Source organism: Prunus mume, linkage group LG5 (assembly GCF_029339155.1).
Source record: "Prunus mume cultivar Tortuosa linkage group LG5, ASM2933915v1, whole genome shotgun sequence".
Lineage (NCBI taxonomy): Eukaryota > Viridiplantae > Streptophyta > Magnoliopsida > Rosales > Rosaceae > Prunus > Prunus mume.
The window spans coordinates 13124729-13148697 of NC_142702.1; the positions used below are offsets into that span (position 1 = coordinate 13124729).

The window sequence follows — 23969 nt, forward strand, 5'->3', positions numbered from 1 at the left end:
TCATGACCTAGCTGAAAGGGTCCATGTTAGCTCCAAGTTAGAACATGCCGGATTTGGAATATTTTGATGATCGCTTATCAGCATCTGTTGTGGACACATAAAAGGCTTGGGAGGCATCTGTAGGTATTCAACATGCCCTTCAAGCATCTCTATGACTTTTTTCATTGATGGACGATCACTTGGTTTCAATTGTATACACCATAAGGCTGTTATGACCATCTTTCTTATTATTTTCATTTCAACTTCATTGACATCACCCATTTCCAAGTCCTTTCCCTCTATATATTGATCGAACACCCAAGAAGGGAAGTAAATTTGGCTTGAATGCTCTGTCAAGGCATTCAAGTTCTTCCTTCTGCTTGCCATCTCCATCAGCAACATTCCAAAACTGTAGACATTGGCTTTGTGCGAAACACCTCCAAGATTTTTGTAGAACAACTCAGGAGCCATATATCCCATTGTTCCCCTAGCTGCCGTCATAGAGACAACGCTGTTATCTTTGGGATATAGTTTTGCTAGCCCAAAGTCAGAAATCTTTGGGTTGAATTGAAATTCTCGTCAAGAAGAATGTTGTGAGGCTTGATATTGAAATGCAGTATTTGCATGTCACAACCTTCATGCAGATATTCAATCCCTTGAGCCACTCCAAGAGAAATCACATACATTTTATCCCAACTTAAAGGCGTACTTCCTTCTTTTGAATAAATATATTTATCAAGCGACCCATTGGGCATGAAATCGTAGACTAGAGAGCGCTTTGATCCCTCCACACATAACCAACAAGTTGCACCACATTAACATGGTGAAATCCTCCCAATTGTAGCTACCTTTCTCATGCAATCTTGCCTGTTAGCTTTAGACTTGCCCAAAATCTTAATTGCTCCAAAACGACCACTGCGCAATTTTCCTTTAAATACAGTGCCACAGCCACCTTCACCCAGTTTGTCCTTGAATCTACCAGTCATCTTCTTAATGTCTGAGTAACAGTACCTTATTGGGATGAAGTTGTTATCAGCCTGCAGAAAATCTTCTATGGTGCTATACATTGACAATTTCCTTCTCTGCCATTTATAGATCAAGAGCCAAATCACAAATGGAGCCCCAAACATAAATTTCAAAATAACAAGTCCTGCGCAGTAACATTACTAATTAATCATGAGTATATAAACTTTTTTTGGTGCTCTATATCCACAAATTTCAAAAGGCACCGGACATATGCCCTTACCGATAATGCCAACGGAGGGTATCCATATACCTTCTGCAAAAAATACAATAAAAGACTTGCTTTTACTTTGTTAGTGTGTGAGCATGCTCTGAAATGAACAATGCTTGACCATTTGAGGTGGTTTATATCAGAATAGCAAAATCATACTTGCAGCACTAATTACTTGGCTGCTACACTGAACGAACTCAAGTCCGAAATTAGAAATTTAATCCGCAATTTTACTTTCCTCATTCTTTCTCAGTTTCCTACTTCTTTTATGAGATCAACAATTGAAGTTCATAGGAACTACATGGTGAACCATCTTTTGTGGTGAGCGATGTGTCAATTATATATCAACTCATGATAATAGGTCAGTTACATTTTGCATTGAGTTATGACACTAACACTCGTGAGCTGTTTTGTTTTTTTCAAAAAACTCCTTAAGGTTTGGGAAATTACATTGGCACCCTCTGATGTTTCAAATTCCTTTCATCAAATCCATTCTGAATGAAGTTGAGGTTCAACCCCAAAACCAATTGGCAATGGAAGGAGTAGCCCAACTCCATGACAAACATATAAAACACATTCCATATAAGTAAATATAAAGTGCTAAAAGTTCATAATTTAATATTATAAGGGTAAAATGGTAAAATGTTTATCATTTAAGTAAAACTAAAAATATAAAACACAAAACCCACTCAGGATGTGCCATTTACCTCCATCTCTTAACCTCTGTTGTTTTTTCATTTGTTTTTAATAATTAAAACTAAAAACATAAAACACTTAAAGATTAAAAGAAATATGTTAATTATGTATAAAAAATAAAAATAAAAAAAGCTGGTTGGCGCGCGTGAGCGTGTACCATGAGCCATGACACTAGCAATTCCTTAAAACATTATAGAAAGAAGAAACTTTAGAGGAGAGATCACTTACGTGAAAACCTTGCATTATTGCATACAGATACACATTGATACCTACAATGGTAGGGGAAAAAAAAAACAGAGCACACTTGGTCACTAAAATTCAAAATTTTCATTTTTTTTATAAAGACTTTTATCAAATAAGAACTTCAATTTCTTTTTATTTTTGTTTTTGACAAAAAATAAGAACTTCATTAGATGACTTCAACAATACAATTAAGGCATCAACAAGACATATATGCAAATCACCAAGTGAGAGAACACAACAAAATTAACATGCTAAAGAAGCCAAACTAAAGCAAACACAACAACAACTACTAACCCGCATCACTACAATTAAGTATAATCTCAAATAGAGCTCACATGAACCTAGTGCCACCACCTAAAAAAGAGAAAACCTTCTTAAGTGATCTGTGATAGCAACCTCTTGGGTCTCATCACAGGACCCACAAAGGACATATCAATGAAGGGACTCTTAAGAGCCAAGACGATATGAAGAGAATCACTCTAAAAAATTACGTTACTTAAACATCTTTCCACCGCCAAGGCTACATCGGGCCTGGATGCCATTGCCTCCACCTAGAGGGCCGAAAAAACATGATCATTGTGTATTGTCCGACCTGCCACAAAGTGCCCATCTGAATTGTGAACCACTATCTCCACTCCCCCTTCCGTGCCACCTGACTTCCAAACCCCATCCATATTGATTTTGAGACTACCAAATGCAGTCTTGTTCCGCAACTACGTCTTCAAATGATGGAGAGCAGCACCTCTATCTGTTGAGTTCATTCGCATAAATTCTTTTAACTACACAGCAACTCCATGACAAACAATAGTAGGGGTAATGTCCTTTTGCTAACTAATTTTACCATTCCAAGCGTCCAAGTGGCCCATCCAAGTGTAAGAAAGAGATCAAAATCTGATTGCTTGAGAGTTGCAGCTCAAGACAGAACCCACTTGTTTGAGAATGCCACTTGATTTAATGTATCAAAATTGATTCCCAAATCATCAATATAATCCTCACAATTTAGGAATGACACTACTACAAAAATCGCAATAGACGACGGTAATCCACCGTCGTGTATCCAGTTTTTCAACTGTCGTGAAATCGATCGACATCTTTTGATGCATAAAACCACGACGGTAAATCCCTGTTGTCTATTATTTGTAAAGATGACGCTTTTACTCAAACATGTCTTCTATTATATGTAATGACGACCGTTTTTTGAAAGAAATGTTGTCTATTAGATGTAAAGACGACCTTTTTTGAAAAAACTGTCGTCTATTAGATGTAAAGACGATGGTTTTTTTGAAATCACTACCGTCGTGTTGTTATATAGACGACAGTTTTTTTAAAGAACTGTCGTTGTTTTGTTATATAGACAACGTTTTGTGACAAAAAAAAGGTCGTTGTTTAGGGGTAAGGACGACGTTTTGGTTAACACCGTCGTTAATTGTAGGCAAAATACAGCGGTTTTTATTTAAAACCGTCTTTGATTGTATAGAAAGATGACTGTTTTTTGTTAAAAATGTATGCAAAGACGACCCTTTTTTGTTAATAATCATCATTGATTGTATGTAAAGACGATGGTTTTTACAATAAAGCCATCGTTCATTACATTTCAGTTCAGTCGTCTAATAAATTCCTAGGTTGTTATATTTTAGTTTTTTAGTTTCCTATGATTCTATACAACTATTTTGACTAGAAAACTAACCATAATTCTTTATTAATGAATATATACACTCAAAAATTGTTTCTTTCATAAAACTTGAAGTTTCAATAGTTATTACATAGTTAACCAATCTTTATTCCTACCACATACATACTTCCTACCACATCGATAACATTAACCTAAATAATGAAGCTACACGTGATTGCTCATGAAGGGTGCAAATAGTATCCGTAGGAAAATATACACTGATTTTATGTTTCAATAAACATGGCCATGACGAAAATATACACACATGAAGGGTGCAAACAGTATCCGTAGCTGACAAAATAACACCAAGTGCTCCATGTAGAGAACTAAATAAAAAATATGAGCATAAAAAGGCAAAAATAAGAAGGAATAAATGTTTCAAATACAACACAAATATAAACTCAAACCACCAAAACGTGAACACTATCAACTTGAAACTGCTGTTGGTATACCACAACAACCTACAGCTTTGGGAATTACCTGGAAGCAGAGGACAAGGTCTCCAACCTTCAAATTTTGACAAAGTCACCCTGTACATAAAAGTACCACCAAGAAATCCAATGACAAAGTCACCTTTGTTTGTGTACTAACCATGCCCCATTTTTTGATCACCTTGCCTCAAATTCCAACTCTGATATGTTTCCGGTATTTTCTTCTACTTTCAAATGCACAATAGTAAAATAATAAAATAATATGTGAATGATATTATGTGAAACAGAAACAGTTCAGACTTGAAATAACTTATTAGATATGACACTCAGTGGCTGGCAGGTAATAGAATGACAAATTTATAAACTAGTGTAAATAATACAATTCAAAACTTCAACGAGCTCGGTCGGTTTGTGGTTCACTATTTTTCTATTTTGGCTATAATAAATGAGCTCACCATACAATAATCAGATTTAACTAGTTTGCAAAAAGCCTTAGAAGCTTGCATATTACTACAGCCTAGACATAAAAGCAAAAAGAGGTTATGAGAAGCACCTTTAGGTACTTCAGAACTTCTGAGTGCCTTATTCGAAGGGTGAATTTCCTATTGCTCAGAGATATTTTGGATACCTTTGGCAACTCTTGCGCTCTATTCTGCAACCAACTTTGCACCTAAGACAATTGCAACAGAATAGGGCTCTAAAAATGATTAATCAAGGACACCTTATGGTAACAATAGTAACAAGAATATCATGGTATTATACTACAATAAAAGTAAAGGAAGAGAGAGTGAATGAAATGTGCAACCTCAGTCCATTTCACAATCGGTTTCCCAGCACGACCGGCGGAGTGACTGCATAAGCATAAGAAGCCCAAGCAAGATTTAAGAGTAGGGACAAAAATTTCTCCGAAAGAAGAATCAGTACAATATGAAATTCTAACCATGAAATGAAACTCACTTAAAACATTTTGCAATATTTTGACAAAATTGTCACTCCAGCACTTGTTCTCCTAATTCCCTTAGCAATCTCTCCATTTTTTGAGTCTGTTCATAATGGTGGTGGAAAAAACCAAATAAAAGCAAAGCACAATTAATTTCAACAGATAATCTCTCCATTTTCTAAGTCTGTTCGATAAACATTTATTATTTACAAAACCAATAAAGACCAAGAAGAAAAAATTGAGAAAAACTTGAAAAAGCGAGTCAATCCAGCTTTGCAAACCGACCTTGTATGCTTAATTGTTTCATAAAGTTTTTATATGTCCACCGATCTCAGTAACTAGTTAATCCCAAGCTTCCTCCTCATCTCCTGAGAACCAAATCAAAAAATCTAAAAAGAAACTAGAAATATAAAAAATAATGTAAACAAACCAAACAAATCAAGAGAGACAGAAAATCTGAAATTAGGGAGACAAAGAACATACCAGAAACGCAAAGAGACTAATCTCGAATTCACTAGCAAGATATAGAAGGGTATTGAAAGATTAGGTGACTTTCAAATCAAACCTTTCGAAAGATAGGAGGCTAGGGTTTCGATCTTCACAATTATCAGGAGATTAGGACAATTATAGGGCTTGGACCTTCAGAGGAGTGCGAGGGCCAAGGGCCTGAAGTGGTGACGACAGCCATGGGCCTGAAGCAGCTTGCGCGATAGATTTCGACAAGTCTTTCTAGATCGCGACTATGAAATTGGAGAGCTAACCGGACCAAGCCGCTGAGGTTGATGAGAGAGTTGAACGCCTAAGATGGAGATCATCGTTAAAGAGTATGGAGATCGAGATCTTCACCATCCAACCAGCTTTGATTCTCAGATACAGAACCTCCCTCTCCATTTTGTGGATATGTGAAGACCTGAATCTCTCAACTCCTTCATTGATATTGATTTTCTGATAATTTTGTAGAGAGTTTCATGAGGGTGTTTCAGAGAGCTGAGGAGGGTTTCAAGGAGGGAGATATAAGGTTTCTAGAGACGGGGAAAATCTGAAAATTTGTCGAGCGCGAATTCACTTAAGCGGCCTTTTTTTTATCGTGTTTTAAAAGACGACACTTGTTAGTGACAAGAGTTGTTTTTTAAAAATCAAGTGGCCTTTTTTTTGTTCAGCATGTTTTAAAAGACGACGCTTGTTAGTGACAAGCGTCGTCTTTTAAAAATCAATCTAACGCTAGTAGTGTATAAGATGATATATCATGAAGGTTTTAAAAACACCGTCGTCTTTTGAAACATAACGACGGTTTTAAGATGCACAGTCATCTATTTTGTGTCGTGGTTTAACTATTTTGTAGTAGTGTGAGAATGTGCATTACTGATGCGTGAATTTCGCACAAGCAATTAGGATGAAATCAGCCACAGTCAATTCTCTCTTGAGAGCGCTCTTCAGCTGACTTGAGTGTTTGAAGATGTATTTTTGGTGTTACCTGGAGTGGCCAAGTAGGGGTGAGATTCCACCTGCCAATTACTACAAGAAGACAAGGAATGGTCACTACAAAATGGTGGTGAGAGAGCCATTATCCACCCTCCAATGCCTAACTTAGCGCTTCCTTAAAAGAAGGTATGAAAAGTACTGTACTCAAAATGGAGGAAATTTATATTACCTTCATGAAAAGTACACCTGTTTTATACTTGAGAATATGGCTTCTATTCTTGCGTTGTTTCGGCGTTGGAGTGAAGGTTCGTTAGTGATGTGACACCTTCTCGGTGGTTGGTCAGTAGCAGGTAGACATGTGTCTCTTCTTTTGGAGGAATCAATCTTTAATAAAATATTCTAGGACAGTTGGTCCTTTCAAGTGAGTAGCATATGGATTTCTAGGTGAAGCACCCAAGTATTTGACGCATGTGGTCCATGAATCATTCATTCGGGATAGACTGCATGAGTGAAATGGGCATGATCAACCTTTTTATCACGTGCGCCTTCTTAGGCGTGGATAAGGGCCTCTTTGGGCCTCGTTTTGGCAAATTATTGGACTCTTTTTGGCAAGCCCTCTTCATATTTGGTATCAACAGAAGCCCCCTAAGTCCTTATGTAGTCCTGTTGATCGAGGACTTTTGCCACGTATAGAGAAGGGGAGAAACAATGTGTTGTTCATGTGCAAAGAATCGCTTTGATCATGATGGGGGCACATCATTTAAGGGTTGAATGTCTGAAGCCTTCAACAATCACCTTAGTCTCCTTGTGTCCACTTGTCCGACTTTCATCAATGGGCACACTATTCCACCTTCTTGTGAACAAATAGAAACACTTAGGCATTGGGTGCTCCAAGGGTGGTGAGGTCCATACATCATCCTTTCGAAACCAACATTATGAGTGAAATGGGCTTGGTCGGCCTTTTATATCCTGAGCGCCTTCTTAGGCGCGGAAAGTTCGATGTCTGAAGCATTCAACAACCACCTCAGTTTCCTGTGTCCACTTGTCTGACTTTCATCAACGGGCACATTGTCCACCTTCTTATGTACAAATAGAAACACTTAGACATTGGGGGCTCCGAGGGCGGTGAGGTCCATGCATCATCCTTTTAAAATCGACATTATGAGTGAAATGGGCTTGGTCGGCCTTTTATATCCCGAGCGCCTCCTTAGGCACGGAAAGTTCGATGTCTGAATTCAACAATCACCTCAGTCTCATGTGTCCACTTGTCCAATTTTCATCAATGGGCACACTATTCCACCTTCCTGTGTACAATTAGAAACACTTAGGCAGAGAAAATTCATTTTCTCCTTCTGAATTCCTGAGCGAGAACCTCTTCTAAATTTCTCAACCGATTTTTACTTGTTGTCATTCATGTCATTTCTTCGTCATCAGTATTTTAAGTGAGTTACTTGCCGTGAATTTCCATGTGTGTTATTGCTTGTGTCTTGTGTTTCTAGTTCTTTCTTGGTCTTCCACTGTTGTTCCACTATTGTTTCTCGTCCGTTGGTGAGAGAATTGAGTATTGTGGTCAAAGAAATGGTGGTAGAGTAGTAGGCAAATCCAGCTTTTTAGTGTATCTGACGAAGCACCTAAGCGTTTGACGCTCTGAAGGCAGTGAGGTCCACACATCATCCTTTTGGAACTGACATCATGAGTGAAATGGGTATGGTCGACCTTTTATATCCTGAGGGCCTCCTTAGGCACAGAAAGTTGGATGTCTGAAGCATTCAACAATCACCTTAGTTTCCTTGTATCCACTTGTCCAACTTTCGTCAATGGGCTCATCGTTCTACCTTATTGTGTATAAATAGAAACACTTAGGCAAAGAAACTTCATTTCTGCCTTATGAATTTCTAAGCGAGAACCTCTTCTAAATTTCTCTACCAATTCTTACTTATTGTTATTCGTGTCATTTCTCCGCCATTAGTATTTTAAGTGAGTTACTTGCTGTGACTTTCCATACTTGTTATTGCTTGTGTCTTGTGTTTCTGGTTCTTTCTTGGTCTTACATTGTTGTTCCACTATTGTTTCTCATCCGTTGGTGAGAGAATTGAGTATTGTGGTCAAGGAAATGGTGGCAGAGTAGTAGGCAAGTCCATATTTTTAGTGTATTTGACGAAGCACCTAGGTGTTGGGCACTCCGAGGGCCGTAAGGTCCATGGATCATCCTTTTGGAACTCAAATCATGACTGAAATGGGCCTGGTCGGCTTTTTATATCCTGAGGGCCTCCTTAGGTGCCCGGAAAGTCACAACTTTTTGGGCCTCCTTTGGTATTACCAGAAGCCCACTGGTCAATGACTTCACTTGGTCGTGATAAAATCGGTCATGCCAAAAAGAGCTTATTCGGTTGAGCATCACGTAGGAGCCCCCAAGTCCTTGGTCAGGGGAACTACATTCTCTTTCACTGAGGTTGCTTGCACAGGGGCAACCATGATTCGAAAAATGGTCGATTTTCAGCAAAGAGCACCTTTTAGTGGTTTAGCCGCGTGTAGAAAGGGGAAAAATAATGCGTTGTTTGGATGCGCAAACACAACTGTTTCCATAATGATGGGGGCGTATCATTTGAGGGTTGAGTGTTTGAAGTGTCACTGCAATAATCAATAAATATTATTTTTTATCCTTTAATTTTGTTTATATTTTAATATTTTAATATTATTTCTTAATTTTGAAAAAAAATTATTCATATTTCATTAGACAAGCTAAAAAAGCGGTCCCACAAATGACACGTCATCACCTAATTTCATAATGCAGGTATCTCATTATTAAAATTGAAAATGCAAGGACAAACATGTCCTAAACATACAACTGCATGGTACCAAATTGAAACTAACTGTAAAACAAGTTTTTGGTAGGTACCAATTTCTAGTAATAAGTTTTTCTATTTGAAGTTTGGTACATTATTTGCTGTCCATTTAGGTACAAAGTCACATATCCTAAGTGTTTAAATTTTGGGGGGATGTATTCCATATTTATAAAGACTTTGGGTAATTAGCTGAGTGACTTTCATAGAGTTAACAGATTCTTAAATACTTTCATAGAGTTAATATAAGTCACTAGTAAATTAACAATTAGCCTTAAAAGTATACAAAAGTCATTCATCGACTAAGTTTTTTTCAAAAGTCATTAACTTTTTAGATACCACCAACTTTTAAACACTTTTTAATAGTCACAGCTGGATACCATGAAACTTTTAAATACTTTTAAAATCATAATGTCAATATATTATTTGTTCAAAATATATATCCTAAAGAAATTGAAATTGGATCAATTACTCTTCCTATAGCCGATCCAATTTCTAGTTTTATGGGTACAAGATTATGAATTTTAATATGGAGCCAACGTATAATTATTTATTTCTTATCCATGCAAGAAGTCAAAAATTTGAATAATTCTAATATTTGTTTGTAAAAACTAGGAATTAAGGAATTATAATAATTTCAATACTCGTTTAGTAATCCATCACATTCATGTCCATGTGTTTCCTTCACTAAAGAGGGATGGACCATCATCTTCACTATCGGGAATGGGTATTGGATTGTTAAAGTTCTTTTTTTCCGTCTGTTTACTAGCACATGGGTATTAGAATCATTCCAATTACTGATTTCCACTGCGTTTATTGACAATAAAAAAATTATGTAATGAAATTGATTGTGTTAAAATCCATAATCAAATACCCTCAAGATTATAGAACCACGTGGAGGTCATTCTATGCGAGAGTGAGTTGGATAAAGACTTGGTGTGTGTATTCACATACTTGCAAGGGCGGATCCATAGAGGAGCAAGGGTGGTCAATTGACCCCTACAACCTCTGAAATCCTCCATTAGAGAAGCCAAACTTGACCCTCACAAAGTGTTCAATGAAATGCCCCAAAGGGGCAACCTGAGTGCAACTGGGCGGGACTATAAGTGCTGGGCTTTTGAGGCTGGGAGATGGAGAGGAGGGATGAGAAGGAAGAAGAAGAAGAAGAGTGTCTCATTTGGTGGTGGTGGTGGAAAGCAGCAGCTGCTGCTTGTGGCTGGAGGTCGTGAGCTTGATGATGTGATTGCTGTCAATGCGAAGGAGCTCTCGAACCAAGTCCTAGACTAGGCACAAAGTGATGGGCATGTACAAGACTAAACAAAAACTTAAAAAATAAAAATGGTGGGCCAGATACTGATGCAACGCTAAGCCGAAAGTGATGGGCATGTAATTGTAGCAACAAAAAACTAAAAAAATAATAAAGAAAAGTAGGCCAAATCCACGGGTTGGTCCAAGGATTGTTTTTGTTTTTTTTTGTTTTTTGTTTTTTTTGGATTGGGGTCAAACGGGCTAGTCTAAGTCTCTAACTCAAAAATATGTTCATTTTTTTTTCAGGTAATTTTTTCATTAAACAAGCAAGCACGCAAATCCAGGTCCAAGTCTCTAGAAATTTTAAAAGATAGAGAAAGCCATGGGTGTGTAGCTTAAGGTGGAAAGCCAGAAAACACGAAGTGGAAATCACGGAGACGGAAAGCCACAATGCTACAATGTAAAGCTCGAGGGTCATAATGGACATCTATAAAAGAAAACAATGGGAGAAAAACCCTAGCTCCACCAATTTTCTTCCTTTCCATTTCTCTCGATCTAAACCTATCTCTTCAAACTCAAATAAAATAGCATTTTCATTCCCATTTTCTCTCGATCTAAACATAGCTCCGCCAACACAGACAGGGGGGCAATGAGCTGCACCTGTAAGACGTTGACCCCTGCAAGCAAAATTCTTGTATCCGCCATGCATACATGCTATATCTGAAGCTTAAAGGCGTACACTATAGCATTGTGTATGCGACTATAAGAGCCTTTCCGGTGGACAAGCCCGGCCGGTGGGGGAGAAAAAAAGGCGTTCCGGACAGCCCAAGCTCGGGAGGTGTGGGACCCACTAACACTGGCCCAAGGCAACCACTGAGGTCCAAAACGAGGGTTCTTGTAGCACTACAAAGAATCGCTCTGATATCACTACATTGCTCTGATTACCTCGATTTGATTTTTTTCCTGTTGCCACGTGGCGTCGTCTGGGCTCTCCGATCGATTTTTTCCTCCAATCCAACGGTAGCCAATTTTTTTGCAATAAAATACTGGAAAAAATTCGGAAATTTTTTTAAAAAATACCCAAAATTAATGAATTTTTTTCTATAAATACCAGCCTTTTTTTAATTTATCTAAAATTTGAAATTGAAAATTTTATCCGATTATGAGATATGAATAGTATTGACACGTAGGAACCCGAAAATCTTATCCGAAAATCTTATCCAAATTAATTATTGAGGTAAAAAAAGTTGTGAATAAAACAAAAAAATGAATAGTAATGCCCTTAGCTAGGGCAATAGGTGGAAACACAAAATTCTGATTTTGCAAGGGCAACCACTATTCACGTGAATAGTGGCTGCCCTGGCTCCCCCCTTGCCATGGCTAAGGGCAAATGGGTGGAGTTGCTCTAAGAAGCGTTTCGGTTATTTTCATTCAAGGAAGCCATAGCCGTCCACCTTATACTTCACCCCTCCTCCAAATCCCATGCAAAACTGTTGGGCCAATGACGACGTAGCTATACGTTCTCTCGGTTGGGACAAAGAAGTAGCGCCCCCAGTAGTACTAGCCCTAGTAGTACTATTCATGCATGGAACAGTGTCCATATAGAGAGATGAATTCACTGGATTAACCCACTTGATGAAAGTTAGAGCTCTTGAAATCCATATTCTGTCCATCCTACTATATTCATACCCATAAACACTCTATGGATATCGAGTATTTATGGAATCAGATGACAAAGAATAGAAAGGAATGGAGGAGCAATTGTTCTCCTGAAAGCCAGAATCTACGACTCAAATTGTGTTGTTATTGTAGTTGATTGACTTTATGTGGAATTTTGCAGAATCTAGTTGCAACACTGTAACGCTGTTCTCACAAGACAGATTGTAGGCTAAATCGCCGCAATTTTTGAGGTCATCTTTCAACCAAAAAGGGTATTAGCTTATATTATGGACGTTGCCGCAGGAAGAAGGAGAACACGCCTTGGCGTTACAAGTTTCACCAAATATTAAGCCAATAACAAGAAAGCCTACAATTGCAAACCTCCCACACAAGGCTCTTCTACCTTCCATGGAGATCTCAGAGGCTAGAGCTAGCTAGCTAGGTAGGTTTTTGTTTGACAAGTCTAATAGTTTTAAGGCTACCATTCAAACTAGAACTAATTTATATCTGGATTAACAAGTCAAAACAGTGTTGAGAGAGCAAGCTCTAAAGACCGGCATTAAAAGGAGACGGTATTTTCTCTGAAGCATTGTTCAATTATTTGGATCTTAAATGGGGACTTCGTCGAAATCAAAACGTTTTGAAGTTAAGTGCTTCACTACTTTTCAAGTCAAAATGTGGAATTAGTTGCTTCAACTTGGTTTTGTTTCGGTCAAAGTGATGAATTGTTTCTTGATGGTTTAAATGCGTTCATACTGTTTCTACAAGAAAATGCTACTTATTCCACATTTTTTCTTTCAACCATTTTTTTTTTCTCCAACATGCCAAAAAGTATGGGACACCGATTCATAGAATGCCATAGTGCAGTCCATCTATTAGTGCTATTAAATAACAAAATATGGATGCAGGACAAGTAATTATAGTGTGGTAGTAGAGTACAATCACGTGATATACCTCGTTCACGTGTTATGATATAAGTAGATATTTATTGGTTAATATCAACCATATCGACCACCCATATTATAACACGTGAATATATTATAGTATTATGTAATTGTATTCCAGTACCATAAAATAATTTCTCAGAATAAACAGGGAGGAGGTGTGAATAGCAGTAAATAGGGAATCATAATTAACAAAGCCATTCCAATCAGATTTAGAAGTGTCATATTATTGAAAAAAGGTCAGATTTATTGGCCAAACAATCCATCCAAACATATCAGATACAGATGCGACCTTTTTTTATGCTTAGAAGATTTCCATGGGGCATTAACACCTCAGAAATGCAGCAAATGCTCATCTCTTCGTGTTGCATATTGTTAATGGCTTTCTCCAAAGTTCTAGGAGAAACATGAAATACCTGCAAAGAATTGAAGTGTGGGGATAAAGGCCCGCCTATCCATTTCCCTTTCAGCCTCAAAGATAGGCAACCAGATCACTGTGGCTATCCTGGGTTTGCTGTGTCTTGCAATGAGAGACATCAGACGGTTCTTGGGCTGCCAATTCCAGTCAAACTCTCTTTCAAAAGCTCAGAATATAAGCATCAGCAAATCTATCTGTACGACCCAGATAATTGCCTGCTGTAAAAATTTCAGTAATCCTCAACATGTCAATCTTTCCATTCCACTTTTCAAAAGAGTCATGAACATTACCTTATCAATTGTTCTTCTTCTGTTCTTGAAAGATGGCCAGTCTAAATGGCCCCTGCCTCAGCAACCTTGGCAATCAAACTATGCCGTTTGTGATTACCCTGAAATTGATAACCTCCAGTCTTGCACAAAGATGCATAATGTTTTATCAGTTCCAGTTTTTGATTTAGACAGATCTCTTAGTGTTTTGAGATGGTCTACACCAAATAGCACAGAATGTGAAGCAGGAGGCAAGAAGTGTATGCTGAAGAACAATGGCACCAGAGTTGAAATTGAATGCGTTGACTTGAAGAAAGCAAGGGCAACAGTACATATTTTGCTTCACATATTTCCTGCTCAAATTTTTACACATCATGTAAAGTGCCGGCAATTATTAGGATGTTGCCCAGGAGGCAATATGCATAAATGAATTTCACAAACATGACGATCCGATTTGTGTCATTATCTTTAACAGGCTTTAACAGGTGCTGCAACGAAATTAGCGGCTATCAGTGAGTCACCTAACTGATTATTTTGCTGTGTCATGTCTAGAAGACTGGGGATACATATTTACTTTTTAATGATTGTTTTGTAGGTGCAACCATGGGTTCATTCGTCCTCTTACTACTGGTTGTTGCAGTCTATCAGGTCTATAGCTATGATATAAAGGAAAACGATAATCGATTAAAAATTGAAAGATTTCTAGAAGATTACAAAGTCTTCAAACCAAGTAGATATTCCTATGCAAATATTAAGAGGTGTTGGAGCAGGATTTCTTTCAGGAAGAAATATCTCCACAGGTTCTTGACTGAAGTCCACACAATTCCTTGGTTGAAAAGAACTCTGGATCGCGTTTCCGAGAATGAATGATGGAAATGGGATGAGTACCTACAAAAGCCACTCCAACGCTCAAGTCAGCGTTTGTGCAACGAACTCTTAGTGCTCAATTGAATTTCTCATCCTCCACTCCCCGATCATGGGATGATCGGACTATGTCTTCCACGCTCCGCACTTCTTTGGTGGGAGGGAAGCTTGATGGCTCCATGTCTTTTAATCATGGCATACGGGTTGGTCATGCTGCATGGGATTTAGTCCCCACAGGGCTAGGTCATGCTACGTGGGTTTTGGTCCGCACAGTGCCCCCCCTTTTCTCTCTCTACACACTTCACTGGTGGAGGGAAAAATAATTTAATTTAGATTTGAATTCCTTCGGATTGAGCCTATGATGTAGTGAAGGGTTCATGGCTGAACCCGAACAAACAATTCGTCTTCCTCGCTTGGACTTGCTAAGTCCAAATAAACAACTGTATTATTGCCAAACCCACTCAAATATGGGCCTACGCGCTACAGAGTGCAAACCCACAGCTGATTCGCTTGTTGCATGCCCAGTGCCAACTCGCATGGAGTAGACCTTTGGGAGTTTTGCATTTCAGCCGACCCTGTGGGCCCCAAATGAGCTTTCTCCTTGCGCTTCAAATGATGTGGTGGGCCCATGCTCTCTACTCTTCTCTTTGCTAGCCGATCCCAAATTGGGTTTCTTCTTGCACTTAAGCTGGCCTCGTGAACCCCAACGCCTTTGGTTTTTCACTTTGCTCTTTCAACCGACACCGAATGACCTACAAGTTTGGAATTTTTCTTTTTGGGTGTGCTTGAACTTTAGCTGACCCCCCTGGACTCCAGCGCCTTTGGTTTTTCATTGATTCTAAGTGGTCCATGACTTGGGTTTGTTTTTTTGTTTTTTTTTTTTTTTTTCGGTTTGCTGGCCAAACCCAAGTAAATAATGTCTCTCATCCATGCACGTTGCTTTTTCATGCACCCTTGTCCTTGCCCTTATCTTCACATACAACGCTTTATATCATGCACTTTGGCTTATACCATGCAATCCAATGGGCCGCCCCTAGAGAAATCTTGAATTTTTCTCTTGGCTTTTTAACCAACTTGGTGGACCCCAACTCCTTTAGATTTGTCCCTCTCACTTCAGCCGATCCCAAGTGGTCCATAACTTAGTCTTTGCATGAGAAAGAGAATAAGTCTAGCTCCATAGATGGTACTCATTATCTGGCACCATTTATTGCTTATACCTGCCGCATTTCTTTGTCTTTTTATCTGTCTAGAAGTGCATGCAGCTTTTTGTCAGGGAAACGCATGCGTTGGGTAGAATAGCTTTGATTGGTCATATCAGTCTAGGTCTTTGTTGCGATAGCCTAAGGTGAATATCTGATTTGGCCATATCAAGTCTTACTTTTGAAAGAACTTCTCCCCGTGACTTTTTGTGATATATTTTTCTCTAATGCTCTCGCATTCTACTATAAAAGGTTGGGCGATAGAAATACATTTCATTCACAAAACCGTTCATATTTTCCTTTTGTTCCTCAAATAGGCTCTAGGCCCTGAAGGGAAAGAAAAGCGTTATGTGCATTTGAAAATTATGTCGGAGGGCTCTCGTTCTTGCTACAACACAATATGTATTATTTCCATATTGCTATTTTCATGTCGAGGCACAAGATTTGGCCCAAGTCTAACGGTGCCCCACCAGACTACGAGATCTTTAAGGCTCGCACCAAAGGATGTGTTCCCGACAACGTGGGGATCGATCGTCTTCCTTTGGGGTCGGACATGTACACTGCATCGAATCCCGAGGGCTCCTTAATTCTTTTGCCGGCCCATTTAGAGTACGTTAGGTTCCCACTTCATCCATTTTTTCATATGCTTTTGTTCTTCTTGGGTCTTCACCCCATGCAACTGAGCTCAAATTCTTATCTCCTCATATTCAGTTTTCTGGCTGTCGGATTGAAGTAGGGTGTGTACCTTAGCTTTAAGAATTTCATCTACCTCCACGACTTAGCTTGTGTTAGGGGTGAAAGTTACTGTTTCTTTTTTACGCCTAGGTCTGGTAAAAAGATATTTTCTTGTAAACCCACCTCCACCAAGTATTGGAAAAACCAACCTATCTTAGGCCTAGTTTGGGATTACTGTCACTTTTAAAAAAATTTGCTTCCGCTGTGCTTTGAAAATAATTAGCTGTAAAGTAAAGCAACTTCATGTTTGGTAAACAATATTTTTAAAGTGCTATTAGTACAAAAAGCAATGTCAAAACCGTTTGGTAAATTTTAATATAAAATTGTTATAATTGTAAATAATGACTAAAATAGACATGATGTTGAAAGTGTTATGTACTAATCATGTGGTGGTAGTAGTAGTGATGGAGTGGAGGTGGTGGTGGTGATGTGGTTGTGGTAGTGGTGGTGATGGGGATGGCGATTGTGGAGGTGGAGGTGGTGGCAGTGGCAACATGGAGGTGGTGGTGTTGTTGGTTGTGGAGGTGGTGGTTGTGGAGGTGGTGGTAGTGGTGGTGGTGGTAGTGGTGATGGTGATGGTGGTGGTGGAGGTGGAGGTGGAGGTGGTGGTGGTGGTGGCAGTGGTTGTGGAGGTAGTGAATGTGGTAGTGCAAATGGTAGAGTTGGATGTGGAAGTGGAGGTGGTGTCATTTTTTAGAATGAATGATAGTATTTTGGGAATTAAAAAAATTCCTTAAATATTCATCTCTACTTCTTTTGAAAGCAGCTTTGAAAAGCAACCAAGAGCCGCTTTTAAAATTGCTATCAAAAGGTCACGCTTTTAAAATAATCAGGATATTTTATTTTTACCAAACACCTTAAACTGCTTAACTTTAAAGTGAAGCAGATTTTTGACCAAAAAAAGCAATCCCAAACGGGGCCTTAATCAGATGCTTATCCCATCAGTGTTTGACTCGAAACCTGGTATAATGATTTATGCCTTTTGAATATAATTTATTGTGTTTTTGCGGGTATAACTAACTTTTTCTCTTGGCAACGCTTCCTTCGGACAAAAGGAACATCATTCCTGAGGACCGGATTGCTTGGTTGGTGGAGAACTTGGCAAGTCAGAGGTGGTATGTCACTTGCTTTGTCAACCCTGCAACTCTTATCCCTATCTCCATTGCTCATCGCAAATCAATTTACTTCCCGTTCATTTTGGCTGATTTGAATCAGCACGGAAAAGATCTTTTCAAGAACATTTGCTCTATCGACGTCGAGTTTTGTTGCATTCAGAATTTTGTGTCCTTTATCCAGGCCAATTTTCAAGAAAGGGAGGTTGAGTTAACTCAGACAGCAGCTCGAGGACTACACATCCGAAGTCCGAGTCCGATCATTCAAATATGTCGAGTCATGTTCACTATCACCCCACTCGTAAGGAAAGGAGATCGGGAAAAGAGACCGAGCATTCTGGTCTGCAAAGAAGTTCCGCCATGCTCAGCATGTCATTTTAGGTTTGAGTTTGCCCAATGCTGCATCTGCCTCGAGTAATCCTTCCCGACATCTGCAAGTCCCTCGTGTTCCCATTCCTACTAGCTCACGGGTGAGAATGACTTCATAGCCATGACTGACGAACATATGTAGGGCTACCAATCACACTGTTTGAGTGCGGTACGATAATGTTTAGGGTTTGTGTAGATGGTTGGGATTCGCAATGCACAAATGACAAGGTTCCAGACTATAAGCCATGTGATATGAGAAAAGACGGTGACCCTCGAACTCAGCGGGAAGTGCATCAAGGAATATGGAAATCGAGCTTAAAAAGCAGGAGAGCTGCAGAGCCTGAGAAGCAGCCAAAGCACTACATTGATAGGATAAGGACTATCAGGCCAACACCAAGAAAATCAAGGTAGAGATGGCCAGGCAATTTAGATACAGATTGGGTCCAAGGTCAACGGCTCCGAGTACCGATTCGTGGGGATCCAGATGATTATGACGATAAGTTGGGATATGATCTTGTTGGCTATGAACTATTTCAGGGTATGCATCCTGATAATCATCCTCCGATGGATTACCTCCCCAATCGCAGGACCCCGCCAGAACTTTTCATGGGTCGATGACAGCCCCTTTTGGGTCGGGTTGGGACGGATGTCCTTGGTGCCGCTCCTAATGCTGCATCGTCCATTGCTAGCACTAGGCCCGTCCTTCGATTTACAGTGCTTTACGTCACCCGTTGGATTTTCTACCTGTGTTGGGCCTACCTTAGAGGCTGTTCTCGATCCGTTCGATGATGCATCATAGGTTGCTTATCATTGTTCACTACTTGTATTTTTTCTTTCAACTTTATCTTTGCTTTTGTGTACTTAATTGTCTCGGGTGTGCTTCCAAAATTCCGGGCTCACTTTACTAGACTTTATGAGTTATTTCTCTAGTTTGAATTTTACCCAAAGATAATTACCCAAGGTAGATCGCCATTTTCAAATTCAAAAATAAGAGATTGGATATCTTATCGTCCCTTTATTGCGGCCTTATCAGGCGTCCCCCATTGAGCTACTTCTTTGGATACGTCTCTATATAAAGGGTCATTCGATTTTTAGGTGATCAACCTCGATCAGTGTAGTGCTTTGGCCACTTCTCAGGCTTTGCAGCTCTCCTCTGATATTGTTCAAGCTCAGCTTTCCGTTGAGCTCGAGGGTCGCCGTCCTTTTGCATATCTCATGGCTCATAGCCTAGAACTTTGCCATTTGCGCGTTGCGAATCCCAACCATTTGCAAGACATAAGAAAATGAGCATTAGGCAGCTATAATAGGACATGACAACTGGATAACATCAGCACAAACCCTAAACATTATCGTATTGCACTTGAGCAATGTGATTGGTAGCCCTACATCTGTTCGTCAATCATGACCATGAAATCATTCTCACCTAGTGAGCTAGCAGGAGTGGAAACATGAGGGACTTGCAAAGGTCGGGATAGAGCACTCTAGAAGGGCCTGTCATCGACCCATGAAAAGCTGTTGGCGAGGTCCTGCGATTGGGGAGGTAATTTGTCGGAGGATGATCATCAGGATGCATACCCTGAAATAGTTCATAGCCAACAGGATCATATCCCAACTCATCGTCATAATCATCTGGATCCCCACGAATCGGTACTCAGGGAGCTGCTGACCTTGGACCCAACTGTATCTAAATTGCATGGCCATCTCGACCTTGATTTGCTTGGGGTTGCCCTGATACTCCTTGTCTTATCAATCTAGTGCTTTGGCTGCTTCTGCTCTGCAGCTCTCCCCGTTCTTTGCTCAAGCTCAGTTTCATATTCCTTGATGCACTTCCCGCTGAGCTTGAGGATCGCCCTTTTTTTGCATATCTCGTGGCTTATAGTCTGGAACCTTGCCATTTGTGCATTGCGAATCCCAACTATCTGCACAAACCCTAAACATTATCGTACCACACTCAAGCAGTGTGATTGGTAGCTCTACATCTGTTCGTCAGTCATGACCATGAAGTCATTCTCACCTAGTGAGCTAGCAAGAGTGGGAACACGAAGGACTTGCAAAGGTCAAGAAGGAGCACTCGAGGAGGATGCAGCATTGGGCGAACTCAAATCCAAAATAACCTGCGGAGCATGACGGGACTTCTTTGCAGAGGGCTTAGTCTCTTTTCCCAATCTCCTTTCCTTACAGCCCGGAACGATATTGAACGTGGCGCCAACAAATCTGAATGACCAAACTCAGATTTGGATGCACATCCTCGAGTTGTTGTGTTGAGATAATTAAGCCTCCCTTTCTTGAAAACTGGACCAATAAGGGACGATAAATCCTCAGTGTAGTATAGCTCGACGTCGACAGAACAAATGCTCTTGAACAAATCTATTCCATGCAGTTCGGATCAGCTAAAATGAATTTGAAGTAAATCGCTGTGCAACGAGCAATGGACATACTGAATAAAAGTCATAGGGACCACGAAGCGAGTGACATCCCACCCTGACCTGCCAAGTTCTCTTCTAACCAAGCGATCCAATCCTCAGGAATGACGTACCTTATGTTCGAAGGAAACACTGCTAAGAGAAAAGGTTAGTTAGACCCGCAAAAATACAATAAATTATATTCAAAAGGCATGAATCATTATACCAGATTTTGAGCCAAATATTGATGGGATAGGCATATAAGACATCTCAGGCGCTGCCCACACCCCAATGATTAAGAGAGGTTGGTTTTTCCAATACTTGGTGGAAGTGGGTTTACAAGAAAATATCGTTTTACCAGACCTAGGCGTAAAAAAGAAATAGTGACTTTCACCCCTAAATTAAGCTAAGCCGTGGAGATAGATGAAATCCTTAAAGCTAAGGGACATACCACACTTCAACCTGAAGCCCAAAAAACTGGATATCAGAAGATAAGAACTTGGATTCAGTCGCATGAGGTGAAGACCCAAGAACAAAAGTATATGCAAAAAGGAAAAAAGTGGAAACCTAACGTACTCTAAATGGGTCGGCGAAAGAATTAAGAAGCCCTTAGGGATACCAGTACCTGTGTGCATGTCCGATCCCAAAGGAAGACGATTGATCCTCACATTGTCGGGAACACGTCCTTTGGTGCGAGCCTTAAGGATCTCGTAGTCCGATGGGGCACCGTTTGACTTGGGCCAAATCTCGTGCCTCAACATGAAAATAGCAAATATGGAAATAATACTTACTAGGTCGTAGCAAGAATGAGAGCCATCTGACAAAATTTTCAAATGCACAGAACGCTTTCCTTTCCCTTCACGCCTAGAGCCTATCTGAGGAGCAAAAGAAAAATATGAACGTTTTTGTGAATGAAATGTATTTCTATCACCCGACCTTTTATAGCAAAATCCGTGAGTATTAGAGAAAAATATATCACAAAAGTCACGGGGAGAAGTTCTTTTCAAAAGTAAGGATAAGACTTGATATGGCCAAATCAAATACACCTTAGGCTCTTGGAACAAAGATCTAGTCTGATATGACCAATCAAAGCTATTCTACCCAATGCATGCGTTCCCCTGACAAAAAGCTACATGCACTTCTGGACAGACAAAAAAATGCAACAGGTATAAGCAATAAATGGTGCCAGATAATGAGTACCATCTATGAAGCTAGGCTTATTCTCTTTTTCACACAAAGACTTAAGTTATGGACCACCTAGGATCGACTGAAGTGAGATGGAAAAATCTAAAGGCACTGGGGTCCATCAGGTTGGTTAAAAAGCCAAGAGAAAAATTCAAGATTTCTCTAGGAGCCCATCGAATTACATGTTATAAGCCAAAGTGCATGATATAAAGTGTTGTATGTGAAGACAGGGCATGAACAAGGGTGCATGAAAAAGCAACATGCATAGATGAGAGGCATTATTTACTTGGGTTTGGCCAGCAGACCAAAAAAAAAAAACACAAACAAACAAACCCAAGTCATGGACCACCTGGAATCAGCTGAAAAACCAAAGGCGCTAGGGTCTAGGGGGTCAGCTAAAGCGTAAGCACACCCAAAAAAAAAAACTCCAAACTTTTTGGCCATTCGGTATCGGCTGAAAAAGCAAAGTGACAAACGAAAGGCACTAGGGTCCACGGAGTCAGCTCAAGCACAAGAATAAGAAACCCAAAAGTTGGGGTCCATTTGGGATCAGCTAGCAAAGAGCATGGGGTCCACCACATCATCTGAAGTACAAGGAGAAAGCTCATTTGGGGCCCACGGGATCGGCTGAAATGCAAAACTGCCCATGGTCTACTCCATGTGGGTTGACGCTGGGCATGCAACAAGAAAATTGGCTGTGGGTTTGCACTCTGCATCCCGAAGGCCCCACTGTTGGGTTCAACTCTCATGCATTGGGTTCCCACGTAATATTAAATTTCAACCATCCCTTGTGCATCTGGGCTCAACATTGGTATTAGGCCCAACATTAAACCCAAGGTAAGAATTAGGCTCAACAAGTGATATTTGAGTGGGTTTGGCAATAATAGTTGTTTATTCGGACTTAGCCAATCCAAGAAAGGAAGACTAATTGTTTGTTTGGGTTCATCCATGAACCCCTCACGATATCACAGACTCAATCCGAAAGAATTCAAATCAAAATCAAATTATTTTTCACTTCACCCGTGAAGTGTGTAGAGAGGAAAAAAAAAAGAGCACTGCGGGAACTAAAACCCACGTAGCATGACCTAGCCCTGTGGGGACCAAATCCCACGTAGCATGACCTAACTCGTACGCCATGATTAAAAGACGTGGAGCGGTCGAGCTTCCCTCCTACCAAAGAAGTGCAAAGCGTGGAAGACATAGCCCAATCATCCCATGATCGAGGAGTGGAGGATGGTATGCGCAAAGCTAGGGAAGTGGAGTTAAACCCAAAGGGCTTGAAGCGATATAAAATCCTAACCATACCTCCAGCAAAGGTATGAGAAATTCAATTGAGCACAAAGAATTCACTGCACAAACACCGACTTGAGCGTCTAAGTGGCATTTGCAGGTACTCACCCCATTTCCTCGTTCATTCTCGAAAATGCGATCCGGAGTTTTTTTCAACCAAGTGCGCAGACTGTCAAGAACCTATGAAGGTATTTCTTCATGAAAGAAATCTTGCTCCAACAAGAGGATTACAAATCAGTCCACGTACAAGTTAGGCGAAGGAGCCTACTGAACTATTTATAAAGGAAAGCTTTCTTCTGAAATCTTTGTTGTTGTGAAGGTCCTAATAGTTCTAACGGAAACGGGGTAGAGTTCATAAATGAAGTGGGAACAATGAGTCATATCCACCATGTCAATATTGTTCGCTTGGTTGGCTTCTGTACTGATGGATTTAGAAGAGCTCTTGTTTATGAGTTATTCTCCAATGCTTGCAAGATTACATTTCATCAGTGGCCAAAAAGAATGGGTCCTCTAGTTGGGATAAGTTGCAAGATATTGCCATAGGCATAGCCAGAGGCATTCAATATCTTCATCGAGGATGTGATCTGCAAATCCTCATTTTGATATCAAACCTCGTAATGTTTTGCTAGACCACCACTTCACTCCAAAGATTTCGAACTTTGGTTTGGGAAAGTTATGTTCCAAGGATAAAAGCATAGTGTCAATGACTACAGCTAGGTGGACCATGGGCTACATTGCACCTGAAGTGCTCTCCAAGAACTTTGGAAATGTGTCCTATAAGTCAGATGTGTATAGTTTTGGAATGCTACTACTTGAGA

At 39.9% G+C, this 23969-nt stretch overlaps 1 protein-coding gene and 1 pseudogene across 2 annotated transcripts in view; both read right to left on the reverse strand.

Moving 5' to 3' along the window:
• On the reverse strand, positions 1-19484 carry LOC148916987 (rust resistance kinase Lr10 pseudogene; annotated as a pseudogene).
• Positions 13512-23969, reverse strand: part of LOC103331243 (S-adenosyl-L-methionine-dependent methyltransferases superfamily protein) — a 21209-nt gene continuing 10751 nt past the window's right edge. The window contains exon 4 of one of the 2 annotated variants that reach the window (XM_089052145.1): positions 13512-14348. The gene's annotated coding sequence lies outside the window, so the exon portion shown is untranslated. Of the gene's footprint in view, positions 14349-20052; positions 21552-23969 lie in introns of those variants that run through there. The other variant, XM_089052147.1, reaches the window with a different exon arrangement.